This window comes from Mirounga angustirostris, unplaced genomic scaffold (genome assembly GCF_029215605.1).
Source record: "Mirounga angustirostris isolate CCGP_5_RB_7025 unplaced genomic scaffold, mMirAng1.0.hap1 SCAF_15, whole genome shotgun sequence".
Classification (NCBI taxonomy): Eukaryota; Metazoa; Chordata; class Mammalia; order Carnivora; family Phocidae; genus Mirounga; species Mirounga angustirostris.
In genome coordinates this window covers 7,806,495-7,826,844 of record NW_026991723.1, presented here as the reverse complement: position 1 = coordinate 7,826,844, position 20,350 = coordinate 7,806,495, and the positions used below count along the sequence as shown (strand labels likewise).

Sequence of the window (20,350 nt, the reverse complement as noted above, 5' to 3'; positions counted from 1 at the left end):
CCAATAAAATCGAAATAAAGTCTGAAATGTAGTCAATAGTAAGGTACCAAGCTGGTTGCTTAGTTTTGACAAATCTACCATGGTTATGTAAGATGTTAGTAATAGGAGAAAGTAGGTGAGGGGTACACAGGAACTCTCTGTACTACCTTTGCAACTTTGCCGCAAGCCTAAAATTATTCCAAAATAAAAAGTTTATTGCAAAAATGGATTACAGACTTAAATGTAAAAAACCATAAAGCTCCTTGAAAAAATAAATGAGAAAATCTTTTGGACCTTGAGTTAGGCAAAGTTTTTTTACATATGATGCCAATAACACAATCCATAAAAGATAAAATTAGTAAATAGGACTTCCTCAAAATTAAAAAATTCTGCTCCTCAAGACACTCTAGCTGAAATAAAAAGACCAGCTGACTAGGAGAAAATAAAGGACCTGTATCCATAAAGAACTCTCAAAACTCAATAATAATAATAATAATAATAATAATAATAATAATTAAAATTGAGCAAAAGAGTTGAACAGATACCAGAGAAGTCAAAAAGATGGTGAAAAATATATGAAAAGATGCTCAAAATCAATAACCCTGGGAAGATGCAAATTAATGCCACAAAGAGAAACTACTACACACCCATTAGAATGATTAAAATGTCAAAGACTGACCATATCAAGTGTTGGTAAGGAGGCAGAGGAACTGGAACTCTCATACAATGCTCATGGGGAATGTCAAGTGGTGAAACTACTTCGAAAAACAGCTTGGAAGTTTCTTTTTTTTTTTTTATTTTTATTTGAGAGAGCGAGAATGAGAGAGAGTACATGAGAAGGGGGAGGGTCAGAGGGAGAAGCAGGCTCCTCGCTGAGCAGGGAGCCTGATGCGGGACTCGATCCCGGGACTCCAGGATCATGACCTGAGCCGAAGGCAGTCGCTTAACCAACTGAGCCACCCAGGCGCCCAGCTTGGAAGTTTCTTAAAAATTTAAACATGTACCTACCATATGACCCAGCCATTCTACTGCTAAGTACTTACCACCCACACCCCAACAAAGAAAGCGTATGTCCACATAAAGTCTTGTACAACAATGGTCACAGCTGCCTTAATCCTAATACTCAATAACTGGACATAACCCATTTACCCATTGAGAGGTGAATGGATTAACTCTGGTAGACCCCTCTGATGGATGGGATACTACTCATCAATACAAAGAAATGAACTATTATATGGAACAGATGAATGAATGTGAAAATAAGCATGCTGAGTGGGAAAAGCTAGACAAAAAAAGCATACTGAATGATTTCATTTATATAAATGTCTAGGAAATGTAAACTAATTTAGAGTGACTGAAAGCACGTAAGTAATTGCAGGGATGGGGGGGTGGGATCTGAGTTGAAGGAGTAGGAAGAAGTGGAAACAAGAGAATATAAAGACACACAAGGAAACTCTTGGAGTGACAACATATTCACCACTTTGACTGCAGTGACGGTTTTGCAGACATATACAAATATCGAATTGTATACTTTAAATATGTGCAGTTTATTGCATGTCAAATACACTTAGAAAAACCAGGTTTTTGTTTGTTTGTTTTTTAATCAACCACCATAAAACCTAGAAAATATGAGAATACACTAAGCCTGGAAATGAGAAGCCTGAAAAACGGAATAATGGCTTTCGGCAAATAGCTGATAGTACAGCCAATGAAAGATGGATTAGCTTTGGTGTATGTGGCCTCAGGACGGAACTAGAGCCCAGAGAGTAGAAGATAAAAAGCAGCTGCATCAGCTACACATGAGGAATATTCTGACAACCAGAGCTATGCAAACATGGAATGGACTGCTTTGTGAGGGAAAGTACTCTCAACAGTCACAAAAAGAGTTCAAGCAGAAACTCAACCCATCACCTGTTAAGTGAAGTACGAGGAGAAATTCCCATTGGAGACACAAGACAGTATTTCTTGATCTGTAAATGCACTAGGTAGGGAAAAAAAACCCACAGCTTCCATGGGGGGGGAAATTTATTTAATCACATTCATCGGACCATAAAGCCATCAACACCAAATATTTTGAATGGTATAAAGTATTTAGGAGCTCAGGAGCAAGGTTAATGAACACAACTGTGAATCTTCAAAGGGGCTTTCACATAGAGAAAGCAGTAAAAAGAAGGTGTCGAAGTTAAACATAGTTTCTAAAATGTGTATTTGTCCTCTTCTTGCATTAGTAAAACTATTATAAATTTCTTGAGAGAAAGGAGCACCCTATAATGTTTGCTTTGCAATTCTAAGCACTTGGAGGTCAATAACAATTAATAGCTACTCTTTATTGAGTATATATTATAGGCCTAGAAATTCAAGCTAAGCAATTTTTTTTGAAGATTTTATTTATTTGAGAGAGAGAGAGAGTGAGTGAGAGAGAATGCACAAGTGGTAGGGAGGGGAGGCAGAGGGAGAAGCAGACTCCCCGCTGAGCAGGGAACCTGATGCGGAACTCAATCCCAGGACCCTGGGATCATGACCCAAGCCAAAGGCAGACGTTTAACCTATTGAACCACCCTGGCACCCCAGGCTAAGCATTTTGAACACATAGACTTTCCAGTACTGCAAGATAGCTATTATTCCCATTTTACAGATAAAAAATGTTAGGTTGACAAAGTTAAGGGGATCTTCAGTTTCAGGATCTGAAATTAAGTCTGTCTGACCCCAAAACCCAAGGATAGGAGATTGCTTCCTAGTTCACTGAAGACATAGGGGCCATCTGACTAACGCTGCACGAAGTTTCTTTCTTCCCTCTCTAAATATTTTCCATAGTCCTGCCCAATTTATTTTTCTAAAATACAAACTTTCTCATGTTACCCAGCTTCATTTCCTTCAGTGCCTTACAAGTCTGGACTCATCAAGATGGTGACGGGAGACGTACCTGCCTACTTGCCCGGCATCATCTCTATTTCTCCCGTATATTCCAGATATACCAAAATATTCTACAAGCCTTCTAAAATTGCAGTGCATTTGTACTTGCTCTTCTCACTTTTCTGTGCACCCTTCCTCTGATTTTCAGCCTGGTGAAGGAACTTTTGTCCCTCCAGACTCAGTTTAAATTTTGTCTCCCCTGCTGAAGTTTTCTCTGACATTCCATCAGCAATTAGACATACCTCCTTTTACACACACATCACTCTATTCATATGGATAATTACTTGCGGATTTGTTTCATGCAAAAAAAAAAAAAACAAAACAAAACAAACACATCTCCTCAAAGAGTTATTCATCTCTGTATCACTGGTACCCAAGCGCAACAGGAAAGGTTCAATACATGTTTACTGAATAAATGGATGGATGATGGACAGGTGGATGAATAAGCAATTAAATGGATATAAAAACCAGTGTCTGAAATTAAACAAGAATAATGAAAACTTAAGGTTTACTTTTTTTTGGTATATAAAAGAAATCATAATGCCCATGAAAGAGACATAATTGCTACAATTATCACATATACTGCCCCTTGTTAATTCTATATGATTTCAACCTAAATTATATCTTAATTAAAGCAACTGTTAGCTAGCTTACTTGATTGTGGGGTCCTGTTAAAACAGTTTATTTAATCAAAAGTAAAGGTAATATATAATTTGATGCAAAAAATTAATTCTCAAGACTATAAAATGGTTGGAAACGAGGAAATCTGTGAACTACTCTGATTACTTGTCAAGAAGAAGAAAGCCAGAGGAATAACCTTTTTGTGACCTCCTCCTACAAACAAAACTATTCACAGATTTTACCATTTCAAGATGTAACCTTGTTTAGTGCTCTCCTCCTTGCAGATAACAGGAGACATCAAAAAAAAAAAAAAAAATTCCACCATTTAAAATTTCAGGCTCCTTTCTTCCTCGATTCTTTATGATTTTAAATTAAAGCATTTTTATGCCTGGCCAATGTATGTTTCATTAAGTTCCTAGAAATTAGTCTTAAAATATAACTGGGATAATTTATGGTACCTTCTGGTTTGGCGGGGTCCTTTTATCATCTTATTCTCTTGCCCAGAGCTGACATGAAAATAATTTGGGTTCCTTCTGCACACTGCTGTTTAATTTTAAAATCGGGCTAGAATGAATTCTTTTTAAAAAAAAAAATGCAAAATAAGATAGAACTAAAAAGAAAAGTCAAGAAGGTTTGAGAACTCCTTTCTGCTAATGGAAAAATTATTTTAATTACATGAGAAATGTTCTAAAGCAATCTTCTGGGTGAAAACAAAGCATTACTTCGTTGAGGAAAATGCTCTCCCTAAGAAAATGTTCACATGTTCAGAAGCCCTTAGTCTGTGAAATTAATGCCTTATACATGTAGATTAAAAAAACAGTTCACACCTTGGTAATTTTCTTCTAAAATGCTGCCTCATTATAGCAATAACATTTGGTTTATGCTAGAAAGGATTCCTTTCCAAAATGTATTTTAGAGGGGGAGGGGAAAATGTATTTTAGACACACATTAAAAAAAAAAAAAAAAACTGAAGCGCTCTATAAAGTACTAAACAGTCCACAGTGGTGGACTTCGGTTTAAAAGGACAAAAGAAGAAGCCATTTTAAGCCACATTAAGTATAATCATCTTTCTGTTTTTCATCTCTGAAACATGATAGTAAAATGAGAATAAGAACTGAACGATTTCAGAGCCCAGCACTGGAAAGTCTGGGACTGCAATATGAAAAGACAAAAAATTTTGAAAAAACAACTTTGGACTAAGATGTCCATTCGCCAAACAGGGGAGACTATATTCCAAAAGTTGCTGGAATTTTTCTCGGATTAGCCTGACAACACAGGATACACAATATGTTTGGATTTTTACTATCTTCAACTTTGCTCCTGCCTTTCCTTTCATAAATAAACAGCTTAACATAAGGAAGCAACTGATTGTGTCACTTATCACATTGTGATCTTTCAAGGGAAATGTCTCAGTTCATTCAAGTTCTGGCTCCTCTCAACTTTTCTTGTCTCCTGCAGGAGAAGATGATATTCTATAAAAGGAAAGGACACCATGTGTGAATTAAGAAGGGTTCATGAGAGAACCGGAATCTAATTACATAAACACACTTCCCTACAGGTGGATATAAATTCAAAAATCTCTGAAATCTCATCTTTAAAGGCTAGCAGTGCTTTTTTAATTATGTTAAAAGTCCCTTGTCTGCTTGATCTCTCATGAACAATTTTAATCAGGAAGCCGAATGCATGCTGTCTCAAAGACAAACTTAAAGAGCTCTCAACTATGAGCTAATGGGAAGACAAGGAACCACAAGCATTTTTATTAAAAGGAAAAAAATGGCCAGCCTAGAGATTTGGCCAGCAATAAAGCAAGATTAAATCATGCTTTTTCCCCACTTAGCCTACTTAACTTCAAGAACTACAGACATATAATTAATTTGCTCTTGAGATTTATTCTGTAAACATAAACACACCATTTTTAAAATATTACATCCTTACAATTCACAGTGGTTTTTGTTATTTTCCTTTCCCATTCACAAATGGACTAATGTACTAACAACTGGTTTGCCAGAATCTAAGAATAGCCTCCCTAAAATTTATTCTCCCCAAAAAAGAGTCAGAAATCACTCTCTAGACAACAGGAATCCTGACACGTTCAAAGGGAATATGAAATGATAATTAAAAGAACGCATCCCCACCTTTAGCCCCATCCCCAAACTGACTTGCGACATCAGCTGTATCCATGACTTCTCAGTCCATTCTAAGGCTCTCTCTATATAGCAGCCTGCCATAAACACTCACTTTTTAGCAGCTCTAAACTATCTAAACCTAATAGCCACAATTTCAAACTCCAAAAAAGTATTGCTAGTTGCCCCAGATCCTAGGAAGTCTGCACCTATGTTACACTGAATTGGTTTTAGTCTATCTTGATCCCCAACCCCCCACAAACTGCTTTGAAATTAAAAATTCCAATTTCGGGGGCACCTTGGTGGCTCAGTTAAGCATCTGCCTTTGGCTCAGGTCATGATCTCAGGGTCCTGGGATCGAGCCCCGCATACCCACATCAGGCTCCCTGTTCAGCAGGGAACCTGTTTTCCCTCTCTCTGCCCCTCCCTCCATCTGCTCATGCTCGCTCTCTCTCAAATAATAAAATAAAATCTTAAAAAAAATTAAAAGAAAAGAAAAATCCCAATGGTTAAACCCTGGTCTGAGTTTACCTCCAATTAGTTGCTGTGTGGTTTGCAGCCTACTCTCAACCCCATCTGTGCCTCATTTCCTTCATCTGTAATACTGTAACTAATAATACTCTCCCTCAAAGAGTTGATGTGAGAATTCAATGATATGATACAGGAAAGAGCTGATCTAAAAATTAAATGACCTAGGACACCGAGCCCTCAGGTATACACCTAATCCACCTTAGTTTCCCTCCATCAAGTCCTGGTTAGTGTTTCCAGGCTCTCCGGGCACAGGCTCTGTCACTTCCACCGAACCCTGAAGAAGATACTCCGCTTCTCACATGCTCCCTGACAATCTCAGCCAGCCTCAGGACGCACCAGCAACCCTTACCTAGAACCTTTCTTTTGTGATTTCCCCATCTCTACACTCCGCTCCATCCCTCTCGGGGCTTTCCAGCTATTTTCATTTTAGGGCTCCCTGGGCATCTCCGACTCACTCAGTCTTCCTGTGCCCTGCGTGACAATTGCTTATTCATCAGAGACTGCTTCCTTTACCTTTGCTTGGGCGTTCACCTGCCTGGTTCTCTTCCTCATTAGTGCTGTGCTTCTTACTAATTGCAATTGCATGCTCTCCTGTTTAAATCGACACCTTTCCATTTACACGGAGTTAGAAGACTATTCTGTACAGTGAAACTAAGAGAAAATTAAAATATAATCGATGAGGACAAATAGGGATAACTCTAGCCCAGAAAAAAACATATGGTTAATTCTTTGAAAAGGAGTTTGTTTATTTCAATCAACATATATTTTATGCATGTGACTATCAGATCCTCTGATTCTTCTGACCTGGTTGCTCGATGAGCTGTAACAATTCAACCTTCTTATTGAAATGGTAGATGCTAAAGAGTAAAAGGGAATGCTTGCAGAGCAAGACAGCACCAAACATAAAACTAAGAAATAAGCATTCAAGACATGTTTATCAGTACTACTAAGATGGCAAATATATACATACAAATCCCTTTCAAGCCCCCCAAAACAGTTGTCTGATCTATCGGCAAGTATCTCAGATTAAGAAAATCTCAATTCTAGAGTTAGAAGGGCCAGATCTCTAATAAGGAATATTCCTCTGAAATGACATAAATCAGCACCACTGTCCAGATATTTTCATCATACTCAACATTTTTTGCTTTGTTTTTTTTTTTTTTTGCTTTCCCTTAATATTCTCTCCCAATCTTCTGTTGGATACACAAATTTAAAATGCTTAATGATGCAAAAGAAAGTATTATTCTTTACATAAATATGAATTACATGTCTTTCCATAGACTCCATGCTTGTTAATTTTCCTAATGGAGTATAAAGTCTTTCCACTATCCTCAAATTAATCCTAACCTGCTTCAAATTACCATGTTTTGAAGTTTTGCCTCAGATTCTGGTCAGGGATAAAGTGCCATCAAGGACAGGTGGCTTTTTTAAAGTAACAGTAAAGAGTAATAAAATAATTATTTCCTACAATTTCACTTAAAAATTCTTGCAAGCATTCTATTCAACTCAGGTAAATTTTATATTCCAGCAATATTAACATATAACTTATTGCAATAACCTAATTCAGCGCTCCCTGAAACAATAGCTAAAACTTTCTTTTCTACTAAATATTTGGTTTTAAAAGAGTTACTGTAACTGGCACCAGATCTTGGTTTCTAATACTATTTTCCAGTAAAAGGAACCAGGGTTATTTAGAGAAATGTTTCTAAGAGTGGAGCAGAAAATACTAGGGTGAGTCTAATGCATCCTAGAGTACCAGACACTAAGGAAGTACTCAAAACAAAAACAAAAACAAAACTCCACAATGATGAGGATATGTCAAAGGGATAGAGGGGCCAATTAAAAAGCTCCCAATGACCAAAGCTGGAACAATTTAAACAATAAAGGAAAATGGTATTGCTTTATAACCCAACGTATAAAATAAATATCCACAAATCCATACTTACATAAAAAATGACTGACTAAATAAACAAACAAACAGAGGAGTAAAAACAAATCGCATGCAGAAGAATTACAAATAATTTATGAAGATGCTCCACCCTCCAGGGAGCGGAACATGACTCCCCACTCCTTACACATGTGGGCTGTGCCCAGGGGTTTCCTTCCAAAGAGTACCCAAAGAGTACAGTCTGGAAAGGGGGAATAAAGAGTAGCCTCATAGTGGTGCAACCTGTTGACAATATGGGAAACTGGGTGCAAGGTATACGGGAACTCTCTGTACTATCTTTGCAAGCTTTCTGTAAATATGAATCTATTCTAAAATAAAAAATGTATTTCAAACGTTAAGAAAAATCTGCCATTGCTTTTGGCTTTCTGAAGTTTGCCACCTAGCTCACCTGTAGAAACTCTAGTCAATTTTAGACCGCTGCAATTGTACAACTGTTCACAAGACTCTCAAATCCAGAGGTCGCTTGCGCTGCAGTGGAATGGAAAGATGAGAGGCACAGCCCTGCATTTGAGTACTACTCTCCATGCAACTCTTCCTGGGACGGAAATAACCAATTTCTTCATCTATAAAATGGGGCCAACCCGCTTGCAGGGCTGTGTGACTCCTATAGGGAGGGGGCTAACGTGATGGCCTGGCCGCATTCCCACTACAGAGTGCCTCATCTGGGTCCAGCTCTGCATTCTCCAGCCCGGCCCCACTTGGGGCCAGTCCTGCCAGCTTCCAGCTTGTTTGTTTGCTTTAGACACGATGCTCAAATGCTATTTTTTTTTTCCAAAAATCAATTCATGCTAACTCTATCTCTGGAAGAATAACTAGAAATTAGACACGGTGGTTGCCTCTTTGTAGGAGAACAGGAGGCTGGAGTGGGAGGGAGACATGATTTGCACTGTATACACTCTTGGGCTACCTGAGTTATTTTTTTACACTGTGTATGCATTAGCTACTTAAAAACTTAAGACAAAAGCCACAACAAGAAATCTATGACTCAGGGATTGCTATCGTTTTCTTATTTCTACCTTTGTATCTGCTACCTGTGTGTTATCTCCTTTTAATACAGTACCAGAGCAAAGGCAAGAAGCGTGGCTCCAGAAGATGAGTCTAAAATGATTTCAATCAACTCCTTTTGTAGCAAATCAGCTGTTTCAAAATAGCATAGTGGTCTTGAAATCAGAAGTGACTTGGGATGGAGCCCTGGCCCCGTGACTGAACCTCACCAAAGCCCAGCATCTTCATCTGTAACACTCGAATAACAATACCCACACTTCACAGGGGTGCTGGAAAGATTAAGTAAAAGTACATGTAAAATCCTTAGCACAATGCCTGGTCCATCTATTACTGTCATTATAAGTATAAATGGAAGTCTGTGGGAAGATCTGATTTCTCACTCAGATGTGGCTTCTACTCAGCTATGGATCCAGAAGCAACTTCCAAGGCTCAACACCCCCCAAAATGCAATTGGTTTTCAGCTGTTATTATTCCTAGTTCCCTAAAGCAAAGGTGTTAGGTAACTAGAATCAACAGCAGCATTTCCCTGCCTGCATACAAACTTCTCAAATAATAGCAGGAGTCATACACTGTGGGTAACATATGTAGAACTGAGTAGTTCTTATAACCATCAAAGCAACAAAATACTCAAGGACAATAACACTTAACACATGATTAAATGTGCAGAATGCTACAGTTGAAGTTGTCTTTGGGATTATGCCAGAAGATTGCATATGTTTAAAATTTTAAGTTATATTCACATCCTGGCCTTTAGCCTTAGTTTCCTGCTAAAGGGCATGTCATATTTTACCAAGACACAGATTTTTGAGATTAGTGGTAACAAATGTAAATAACCTTAATAAAAATGCAGGTTAAAGCAAGGCATATAAACAAACATCTTAGGTACTCACTGAATATTTGTCGAGTGGACTTTGTGTGCATAAATATGTGAATAAATAACATGTTACCAATGCATACTCCCTTCAGGGAGTTATTAGATATATTATTCCCTTCCTAGCTGTCTCCAAAACAGAGCTACCTATTTTACCCTCATTTGTTTTATTGTGGGTTTTAAATTGAAGCACTTCAAAAACTAATGGTATATTTCCACTCACAAGATCTGTGTATCTGCATGGAAACACACACATACATATGTATACACAGGCAACACTCTAGCACAGAAATATATCTGCATCTCTATGTATTTGAATGTAATTTAAGATACGGAAGTACTACCTTACCAAAAGGTATCTGAAAATTTTTTATACTTTCTAAGTTTTTGTTTTAGGGTTCTGCTGTAAGATTCACTAAAGCCGCTTCTTGCTTTTGAGGTAACACATGATGAAAAGAGCTCATGTAGATCAGATTTAAAATCACATCGAGCAACTGGACTGCTACTACTAAAAAGTCGAAAAGTACGGAGTCATTATAAATTTTCAGACTTAACAGGTTAAGGATTGCTCCAAGACAACTGGGAAGAGGAATGGGGATCTGAAGCTACAATGATAAAAATATTTTTTTAAAGATTTATTTGAGAGACGGAGTGAAAGAATGAGCAGGGAGGGTGGAGGGAAAGAGGGAGAGAGAATCTCCAACAGACTCCCTACTGAGCACAGAGCCCTGAGCATGACACTGAGATCATGACCTGAGCGGAAATCAAGAGTTGGGCACATAACTGCGCCACCCAGGCGCCCCAACAATGATAAAAATCTTAAATACTTCCAAATAATTAGACTAGGAACCACTTAAAGAAACTCCATTCCATTACTAGATCACCCTGTCCAATAATGGCAATTATTGATGATTTTTTTTTCTCAATTCTTCCATTTTATGCAATACTTCACAGTTGTAAGTCATTCATTCACAAGAATCATTTAATCCCGACAAAACCTGTGTGCAAAAAGTGGCGCAGTTACTTTAGGGACAGAAGACCACCAAACTAGTAAGTGGCCAAACCGGGACCCACGTCTTCTATCCCCAAATAGAGCGCTCTCTCCGTGCATCCCACCGCTGAACTCCCCTTCCAGGACAGGTCCTGATTCCTACACACGACTCCACATCTGCGGTCTGCAGTCCTTCCTCAGGTGGTTTATCACACCTTCTCTGGCCACAGGCCCGTCAGCTCCCGACACTGTAGCCATAGACACCATCCCAAATTTCAATCAGTCTTCTAGATAAGACCAACAAATGCTTTTCCCTGCTCCTAGACACAGAATAAACTTCTTACCAAGCCTTCAAAGTCTGAGTGTCCTGAACCTTTCCTCCTTCTCAGGTTTGGGGTACGCAATGGACAGGCTCCTTAGTCCTGGATCCCTCTTCTCCTTTTACCTAACTCATGTACACACTTTCTCCTCTCCAGCCTCACTTCCTCAAGTGAGCAGCAAGCTCAACGGCCAAATCAAGTGTCCCAGCTGTACTCTCTCAGGGTGACAGTACCTTGACTTCATCACTGTCATCATACCTAGCTGCAATTGACATTTACTCATGTCATTGTGCGCTCACTGTCTGACTTTCCCTCCAGAATGTCAGTGACACGAAGGGTAAAGATGAGGTCACTTCATGTTCTTAGTCACTACTATTACCCCCGAAGCCTGGCCCAATTTCCAGCCCCATAGCAGGTCCCTGATTACTTTCTTTTAAAAGCCAAACCAACAAGGAATGAGGCAAATTCCTCTTTCAGTCCTTAAATATTTGAAAATACCTACTACCCTACTATTCTGATGATTTCTCACTCCACACACACAGACACAAAAGTTATGTTTTAATAAGGAAACCACGCTGATTCTTTGAAATATTCCTTTTATGACAAAGTGCCCAGATACTTCCTAAAACCTGGAAGCGATAAATGAATATAATGGTATTTTCTCACCAATGGAGACTGTAGCTTCTTCATTCCAGAGACTGCACTTTTATGAAAACAGTCTGTATGTGAGACATGGAAGTAACAGTTATATCACAAATTCTCAGGTCTTCTTCATATGAAATGCTTTTAAAACACGTCTACTCGATTCCTGACCAGTGTGATAATTTGACAAACCTACATGCAGAATTTTACATAATCACTACTATAGACCATTTTAGTTTCGGCCAGTCATTTCAGATGGCTAAGCTTTTTTTCAGTCCTGATTCCCTCACCCAAACTATTAGCTATCGTTCTCAGCTTCATGTGGTATGCAAATATGATGGGACTGTTTCATCTAAATTGGTGATAAAAATGATTAATAGGACAAAGTGAAAGCAACAGCCATATCATGCCACTAGAAATACCTCTCTCCTAGCTGACATCAATCCATTCATCCAATTTTTTCAACCGTCTATGAATCTGCCTGTCCTCATAAAACAGCCCCTAATTTGACCATCTATCTCCTAAACACGATCATGAGACATTGTCTGAAGCCCTGCAAAATCAGCTTACTCCACCCAGACAGTAAAAAAGTTACACAAGCTTGACGTGACACATTTCAAGTGAACCCATGTGGTCTCCAGAGGATTACTTTTCTAAGTGAGTGTTCACAAAGTGTCTGTCTAATAATCTATTAAAGAATTGTCCCAAGGATAGATAGGAAACCCATAATCTTAGTGTTGCAGAAATCTACTTTTACCCCCCTTTTCTGAAAATAAAAAGTTATCTATATGCTAGTCTTTTGGCACCTCTGGTTCTGATCATAATTGTTGAAAGATGACCAAACCATTCATTTCTGGTCATTTAATCCCAAGGCATTAACTGGTGGGGAGCATCAACGTGCTTTTCTCCCCACTGCCCCACCTTCCTTGGACTTTAATCCCCTTGCTACCATTATCAGTCCCCTTTACTGAATTTGAATATCATTTTCTTTCGATAGAGAAGTTGAAACCAACCCAGGAGTTCCACAAATCTGCCTTTGTTCCATTATCCAGTATTATACTATCTGTCCCGAGCAGCAGTTTATGCTTTTTCTTGCTTTTACTTCATGGTCTGAATGTAACATGTTGTGGTCCTTAGCATCTTCCCAAGCCTCAAACTCATTTCGAGATTCAGCCTCCTGAACACTACTGTCTTTAATACTGCTTTAGTGTTTGTGTTCCAACCTCTCCTTACGTAATGAGAATCATCTGTGCTCATATGGGAAGTATTTCACTTTAGAGAACCTACACACACTTCATTTATTCAATTAGTGTTTTACTGCTTGCCAAATGGATGCAATTCACCACACTAAAGCAAAGGATACAAAGAAAGATACCTAAGATTTGGTCCCTGCCTTCAAAAAATCCAGAGCAGAAATCGACTTTTAGGCAGAAATATCTGTTTATAGATTACCAAGATGAGAGGAAGTACTGTATGAGCAGAGTACGCAGCAACTAGCTCAAGTGTGAAGGAGCTGCTGAAGTCTTCACCAAGGAAAGGACAGGAGTCGAGTCTTGCAGAGTAAGGAAGTAGTCATTAAAAGCCTGGAAATATGCACAAAACCATGGAAATATAAAAAGTACTCTGTCTTCATACAAGACTGATTAATGTAGCTGGAATTTAAGTTGTATGGAGTACAAGAGATAGCCCAAAAATATGGAGTCAGTTATAAAAAGGCCCTGTAATCCAGGTGTCCAGCACATAAGATAAATAAAATGAAGCAAATACTTTCTACAGAATCCTAGGCAGCAGTTAGAAGAAATCAAGATGTCTACCCAATGACATGGCAGATCTTTAAAACAGTGCTGAAGACAAACTAAATAATGTCTAGAGTATAACACCAGCAAAGCAAAATTAAAATGCTCATGCATCCAGTGTTTGTGTGCACACACAATAAATCTACGTGGTTAACAAGACATACACAAAGATCAAAAATATGAAAATCGTTATCTATGGAGAGGGAACATAATGGGGATGGGAGATGGGAAGCAAAGGATTTTTTTTTTTTTAAGATTTTATTTCTTTATTTGACAGAGAGAGAGACAGCGAGAGCAGGAACACAAGCAGGGGGAGTGGGAGAGGGAGAAGCAGGCTTCCCACAGAGCAGGGAGCCCGATGCGGGGCTTGATCCCAGGACCCTGGGATCATGACCTGAGCTGAAGACGCTTAACGACTGAGCCACCCAGGCGCTCCAAGATTTATTTATTTATTTTAGAGACAGAGCATGGGGTGGGGAGGGGCAGAGGGAGAGGGAGAAGCCGACTGCCCGCTGAGCAGGGAGCCCAATGAGGGACTCGATCCCAGGACTCTGGGATCATGACCTGAGCCGAAGGCAGACGCTTAACCAACTGAGCCATGCAGGCTCCCTGCAAAGGAGTTTTTTTTAAGCGTGTATGCATCTGAAGTCCAAAGACATCAAAAACTTATAGTTTTCCTATAAGTGACAGAAGTTTTCAAGTCTGGGGATGGCAAAATCGAATGTGGGTGGTTTTTAGAAAGAAAATTTAGCCCAGTGTGAAGGAAAAGCCCTGTAGCTATATTTCTTCTAGATTCAAAGAGCATAGATTCATTGCCTCTTTTGTGCACATGCTGATCAGACCTTTATCACTCTGAAAGAAAAGGCTGGGTATCAGTAAACTGACAATAAGCAAGGATGGATGCAGAACTTTCGGTAACAGGTCAAAGTGAAGACAAGGTCTGGCAAGGAATCAATCACCGCAAAATACAAGCAGTATCTTAAGGCCCAAATTTGGGCTACTATCTTCTAGGAATATTTTTGAAAACATTCCTGCACTGCAGTAGATGGTAGACTAAATAAAGACTAAGGGTTTTGCAAGCTGAAGGTCTGCTCCATTTTCTTCTGAATGCGCCAAAGGGAGAGCAATGAGAAATTAAAACAAAGCCTCGCTGAGTATGTCTTGGGAGCTCAGAGCAGGGATCCCTGTAATAAACTCATACAAGCCCTATCACTTGAGAGATGAATCTTGCATTACCAACTACTGCTTCATCTGTACGGACAGACTTTCTATAGAACTATAACTGAACACTACAGGCAATACGCCAACATTTTTAAATTTCATCAAGTTCTAGTGCCAGGTGACAATTGTTTGCTGTGACATGATTTATGCAACACATTTCATCCACTTATTTTAGAATCAAAAGGCATGTTACCAAAGGGTTCTCACTCAGATAAACGGGAATGATTTCTAACCCAATCACATCTGTGAAAAGTGAAAAACACACCTGGAAAGTTCCAGGACCAGAGCCTGCTGATTAAATTTGTAGAATAAAGAACTTAAAGCCACAAAACTGGTGCCCTTACTGGATCTTCCTCTATTCTGAAGACACTGTTTTTCATTTGGGTGCAAAAAGCTAACCAAAATGCAACCAGAATCAAAATATATTTTTCAAATTATAAGTGATATGTTCAAATGATATGTGACATGGTCAAGAACACTATTTATAGCATCTTATGTTTCCATAGACGGGCTCATGAGGGTCAGGCATTTGTCTTCCTTCTCAGTCTTTGCTTCAGTAATGCAACAAGGATTCTTTTCCCTCTGAATCTTCTCTTAAAGTATCATTTCAGCCCCTATTTAATTATTCACCATCTCATCCTTCCACCTTCTTACCCATTCTACTCAGATAAGGTACGTTTTGATAGAAGAGCATCTTTTTTTTTTTTTAAAGATTTTATTTATTTATTTGAGAGAGAGAGAATGAGAGACAGAGAGCATGAGAAGGAGGAAGGTCAGAGGGAGAAGCAGACTCCCTGCTGAGCAGGGAGCCTGATGCGGGACTTGATCCCGGGACTCCAGGATCATGACCTGAGCCGAAGGCAGTCGCTTAACCAACTGAGCCACCCAGGCGCCCAGAAGAGCATCTTTAAAAGAGAGCATCTTCCAATAATGACCCTAAAACAATTTTATATTTTAAGTATTATTACCTAAAGAAGGTAATCTATGTTCTCCATGGGTGGTGAGATACGGGTATTAGTTCCTTTCCTCTCTATAAAGTATCTTTTGCTTTTATAATCAAGATTTTAAACTATGTAGTGACATAATAGGGAGGAGACCTTATTATAAGAAGTTCTCATTTTTAAAAGATGATTATGTATCTAAGGACCTTGGTCCGGGACATCCCTCTGGCCTTCTGTCATTATTCTGGCTTACAATCCAACTTAGATACGAATGCACAAACGAGTTCTGTCACAGGATCTGTGACAAACAGGATCGTGGAAGGCAGAGGCTGAGCAAATCTCAAAGTTACCAATCAGGTACTCAGAAAAGACACTGAATCTAGTCTGGGCTCTAAAAATGAAATTGTATTATTCTAAAATGCCAAATTATCTTACAACGAGACACATGAAATCAGCATCTCAGCAATTTATACTAAAGACAAATAAACACAAATACTCTTATACCTCAATAGACACATGCATGAAACAAAATAATCTAATAGTATCATATCATAAATGTAATACTTTTAGAAAAAAAAGTCCTGTTCAATGAAACAGTTATCACTCTTATATCCACCCATTTTTCCTCTAGCTTATGCATTCATCAAGGATGATAAACACTTAAAACTTTTGAAAACATAACATTACAACTTTTAATGTTCAATTTTACTCTTCTTAGCATTAAGCTTGAAACTGATAAACCAAAGCTGTTGTTTATTCATGTTACTTATTCATCTCCTTCTCTGTACATCTTAACTGAAGCAGGATTTCACAGGCCTAGCGCCTTACCTCTCACCCTCCCAAGTTTAAGAGGATTATTAGGGGCTTAAAAAATAAAGTCTTCAAACAGTGTATCACTAATTACATTACAATATAATAGTAGCTAGTCCACTACCCAAAAAAGCTCTAAGACATTGCTCACTATTTTGTTGTCATTTCCAAATATACACACTTCTGTTTCTACACTGAGAAAGGATGATACTTAGGTATCACTTAACCAATTTCCTAACTAGCAATATATTTTTACGGTACGTGCAAGAGAGAACGAAACTATAAATGCCTTCTAATGCTTCTACTGCATTCTCACTCTGATGTAGCTAACGTTCCCACAGAATGATTTCTCTTGTATAATGACAGGTCACTGTAATCTACAAAATCGGACATCTCCCAGTGAGTTCTGACACCCATCCCTGAGACTTACTTTTTTTTTTTTTCTTGCTTTCACTAATATTCACTTAAAATACATGTTACAACAACAGTCCCCGCTGCTGCCTTTAACAAAGTCATTTGTAACTCGGCTTTTTATGTCACTCCATATAGTAACTAAATGTAAATACAACTCATGGGGTGAAATACTGCATAAAATATAATCATGCATAGTATCAACAATATGCTTAATGATTTAGTTTATAGCTGCTGATTCTTATATCTTATGTCATTATGTTGGTGGTTATTTACTGCCAGGTAAGCATTTAGCAAATTTACACAGGAGAGAAATTTCAAGTTCATGATTGTTAGGAGAGGAAAAAGAAAAAAAGGATCTATTTAAGCAACTTATGAAATCCTATTTCATATAATTTAAAATTTTCTGGTAGTTTTTTGAAATCCCATTATTCTATGAAAGGTTGTAAAATAGTTACAAAATCCAGAATATGCTAGGTGAGGGGCGCCTGGGTGGCTCATTGGGTTAAGCGTCTGCCTTCAGCTCAGGTCATGATCCCAGAGTCCTGGGATCGAGCCCCACATCGAGCCCCACATAGGCTCCTTGCTCAGCGGGGAGCCTGCTTCTCCCCTGCCTACTTTTCCCCCTGCTTGTGCTTGCTCTCTCTCTTTCTCTGTCTCTGTTGCTCTCTCTGTGTCAAATAAATAAATAAAATCTTCAAAGGAAAAAAATATATATGCTAGGTGATTTAGAGGGCATAGAGTTTCTCCTGACTTGGGGGCTGGGGGGCAGTTACAGTCTGAGTTGGACTGCAAGACATATGTAGCAAATGTTTTTAAATCTTATAGCAAAGTTTATATTTTGATATTCTTGAAAGTACATTAGAGAATAACTATTTTCATGGCATGAAAACATAAATTGAGTTTTGTGTTTCTTTATTAAATGTTATAGTTCATTTTTATTCATCTAATCCAATTTCCCAATCCTCTGAAACAATTTTAACAGATACTGTGTTAGTCAGTAAAAGCATTTGTCATCCTGATCCTAAAGTTCAAAGAACATGCATTGGGTGAAGACAGGATAGTTTTTGACACCAGCATGTAAAAAGTCATTCAGTAAAGTTAGTAAAAGTGATGACTAAGCAACTGGAATACATCTACCAGTCTTCTCATCTAAAAAGGTATGACGGAAGAACTATTGCACTTTCAAAGAAAAGGTTCTTGCTAGGAAGAAGTACAATTAGAACAATATTTTGCTAGATCAAAGTTTTTTAACAATTCACTGTAACATAACAATTACCACTGACAAATCTGTTAGGAAGCAGAAGTATAAACAAAGCATGACTTACTGAGAATGTAGAAGGGACTTTACAAAATGTTTTATGAACAAAAATAAATGCAAGTATTAACATCGCTATCAAGTATTAACATCTCTATGAAATATACTATCATATATCATATATCTGGTTTATTGATATTAAGCTCACATCCAAAGTTATTACATTTTTAATGGCATATCAAGTTTTATAAACACCTGTATGAGCATACCTGCTATTTTAGTTTATGCTTTATTTTGGTTTTAGTTGCAAACAACCAGTTGGAGAATATCTGAAAGGAAGAACAGGCCCTTTATCCTATATTAAATATTTGTTATTTCAGTAGCAAGAATTAGGTTGTTAGAGTCACAAAAGTGAATGTCGGTATTTCCCAAATCATAAGGTAGTTGGTGTTTACTCTTCCCAAAAATAAAAGATGGGGAAACATCCCCTAACTCATTTTATGAGGCCAAGATTACCCTGATTTTTTTAAATGACAAAAACAAGAGAATTTAACTACTACCAATATTCCTCAGAAAAACAGACACAAAAATATCTGTAACAAAATGCTAACAAATCAAACCTAGTGACATTTAAATATATGTCATGAATCATGACAAAATGGGATTTATCCCAGAATTCAAAGTTGCTTTATCATTAAAGCATCATTATCAATCGTGGTAATTTACCAGGTTAAGAGACTAAAAGAAAAAAAGCATAGGATCATCTGGATTTAACATTTACTCATAAATAAAAACTACCAGCAAACTGGCGATAGAAAGGAATTTCCTCAACTTGATCAAGGGCATCTACAAAGAACCTACAGCTAAAAGTAAACTTAATGGTGAAAGACGGAATGTTGTATTTCTAAGATCAGGGAGAGGACAAGGATATCCTCTTACCATTTCTATCCAATATTGTAGGTCCTAATCCATGCACTAAGGCAAGAAAGATGAATAAAGAGCAAACAAATCAGAAAAGAAGAAGGAAAACCATCTTTATTTGCAGACAACTTGATTGTCTATGCAAAAAATCCTAAGGCATTTTTTAAAAAGCTATTAGGAATAATAAGTGCATTTAGTAACATTACAAGGTTATAAGGTCAATATATAAAAAGTCAAATATATTTTCATACCAGCCATATCATATTTCAATACTACTGAAATTTACAGCATAAATTATTTACAATAGTATCAAATATATGATATACTTGGTGATAAACTTAACAAAAACTGTATGAAGGAAACTGGAAGACTAGAAATCGTAAGTAAGAGAAATTAATGATGACTTAATAAAGAGATATATCATGTTTATGAATTGTCATACCCAATATAACTAAAATATTAATTTTTGTGAAATTTGGATCTATAGAGTCAACACAATTGCAATCAAAATTCCAGGAAGTTCTTCTGTGGATTTTGACAAGCTAATTCTAAAGTTTATATGCAAATGCAAAGGATCTATAATAACCACAACTCTGAAACACAAGACAAAGTGGTAGAAATTATACATTACTTAATTTTAAGACTATACGGCTACAGTAATCTGGACAGTAGGGTACTAGCAAAGAGATAGTAATTAAAAAAACTGGAGGGGTGCCTGGGTGTCACAGTCAGTTAAGCGCCCACCTCTCAGGGTCTTGAGATCAAGCCCCATGTTGGGTTTTGCACTCAGCACGGAGTCTACTTGGGATTCTCTCCCTCTCCCTCTGCCACCCCCCCGTACTTGCTCGTGTGCACTCTCTCTCTCTAATACATAAATAAATCTTAAAAAAAAAAAAAAAAACTGGAACAGAAATATACCCATATATATATGGCCATTTCAATAAAAGATGTCAAGTTAACTCAGTGGAAAAATTAGTCTTTTCAACAAATCGTGCTGGAAAAACTGGATACTCGTATGGGAAGACATGAAACTTATCTCACACCATAT

The 20,350-nt window shown here is 37.8% G+C and overlaps 1 protein-coding gene across 4 annotated transcripts in view; it reads right to left on the bottom strand.

Annotated features, from left to right (window-relative positions):
• Positions 1–20,350, bottom strand: part of RFX3 (regulatory factor X3) — a 302,075-nt gene that overhangs the window by 218,971 nt on the left and 62,754 nt on the right. The gene's annotated exons all lie outside the window — the stretch shown is intronic.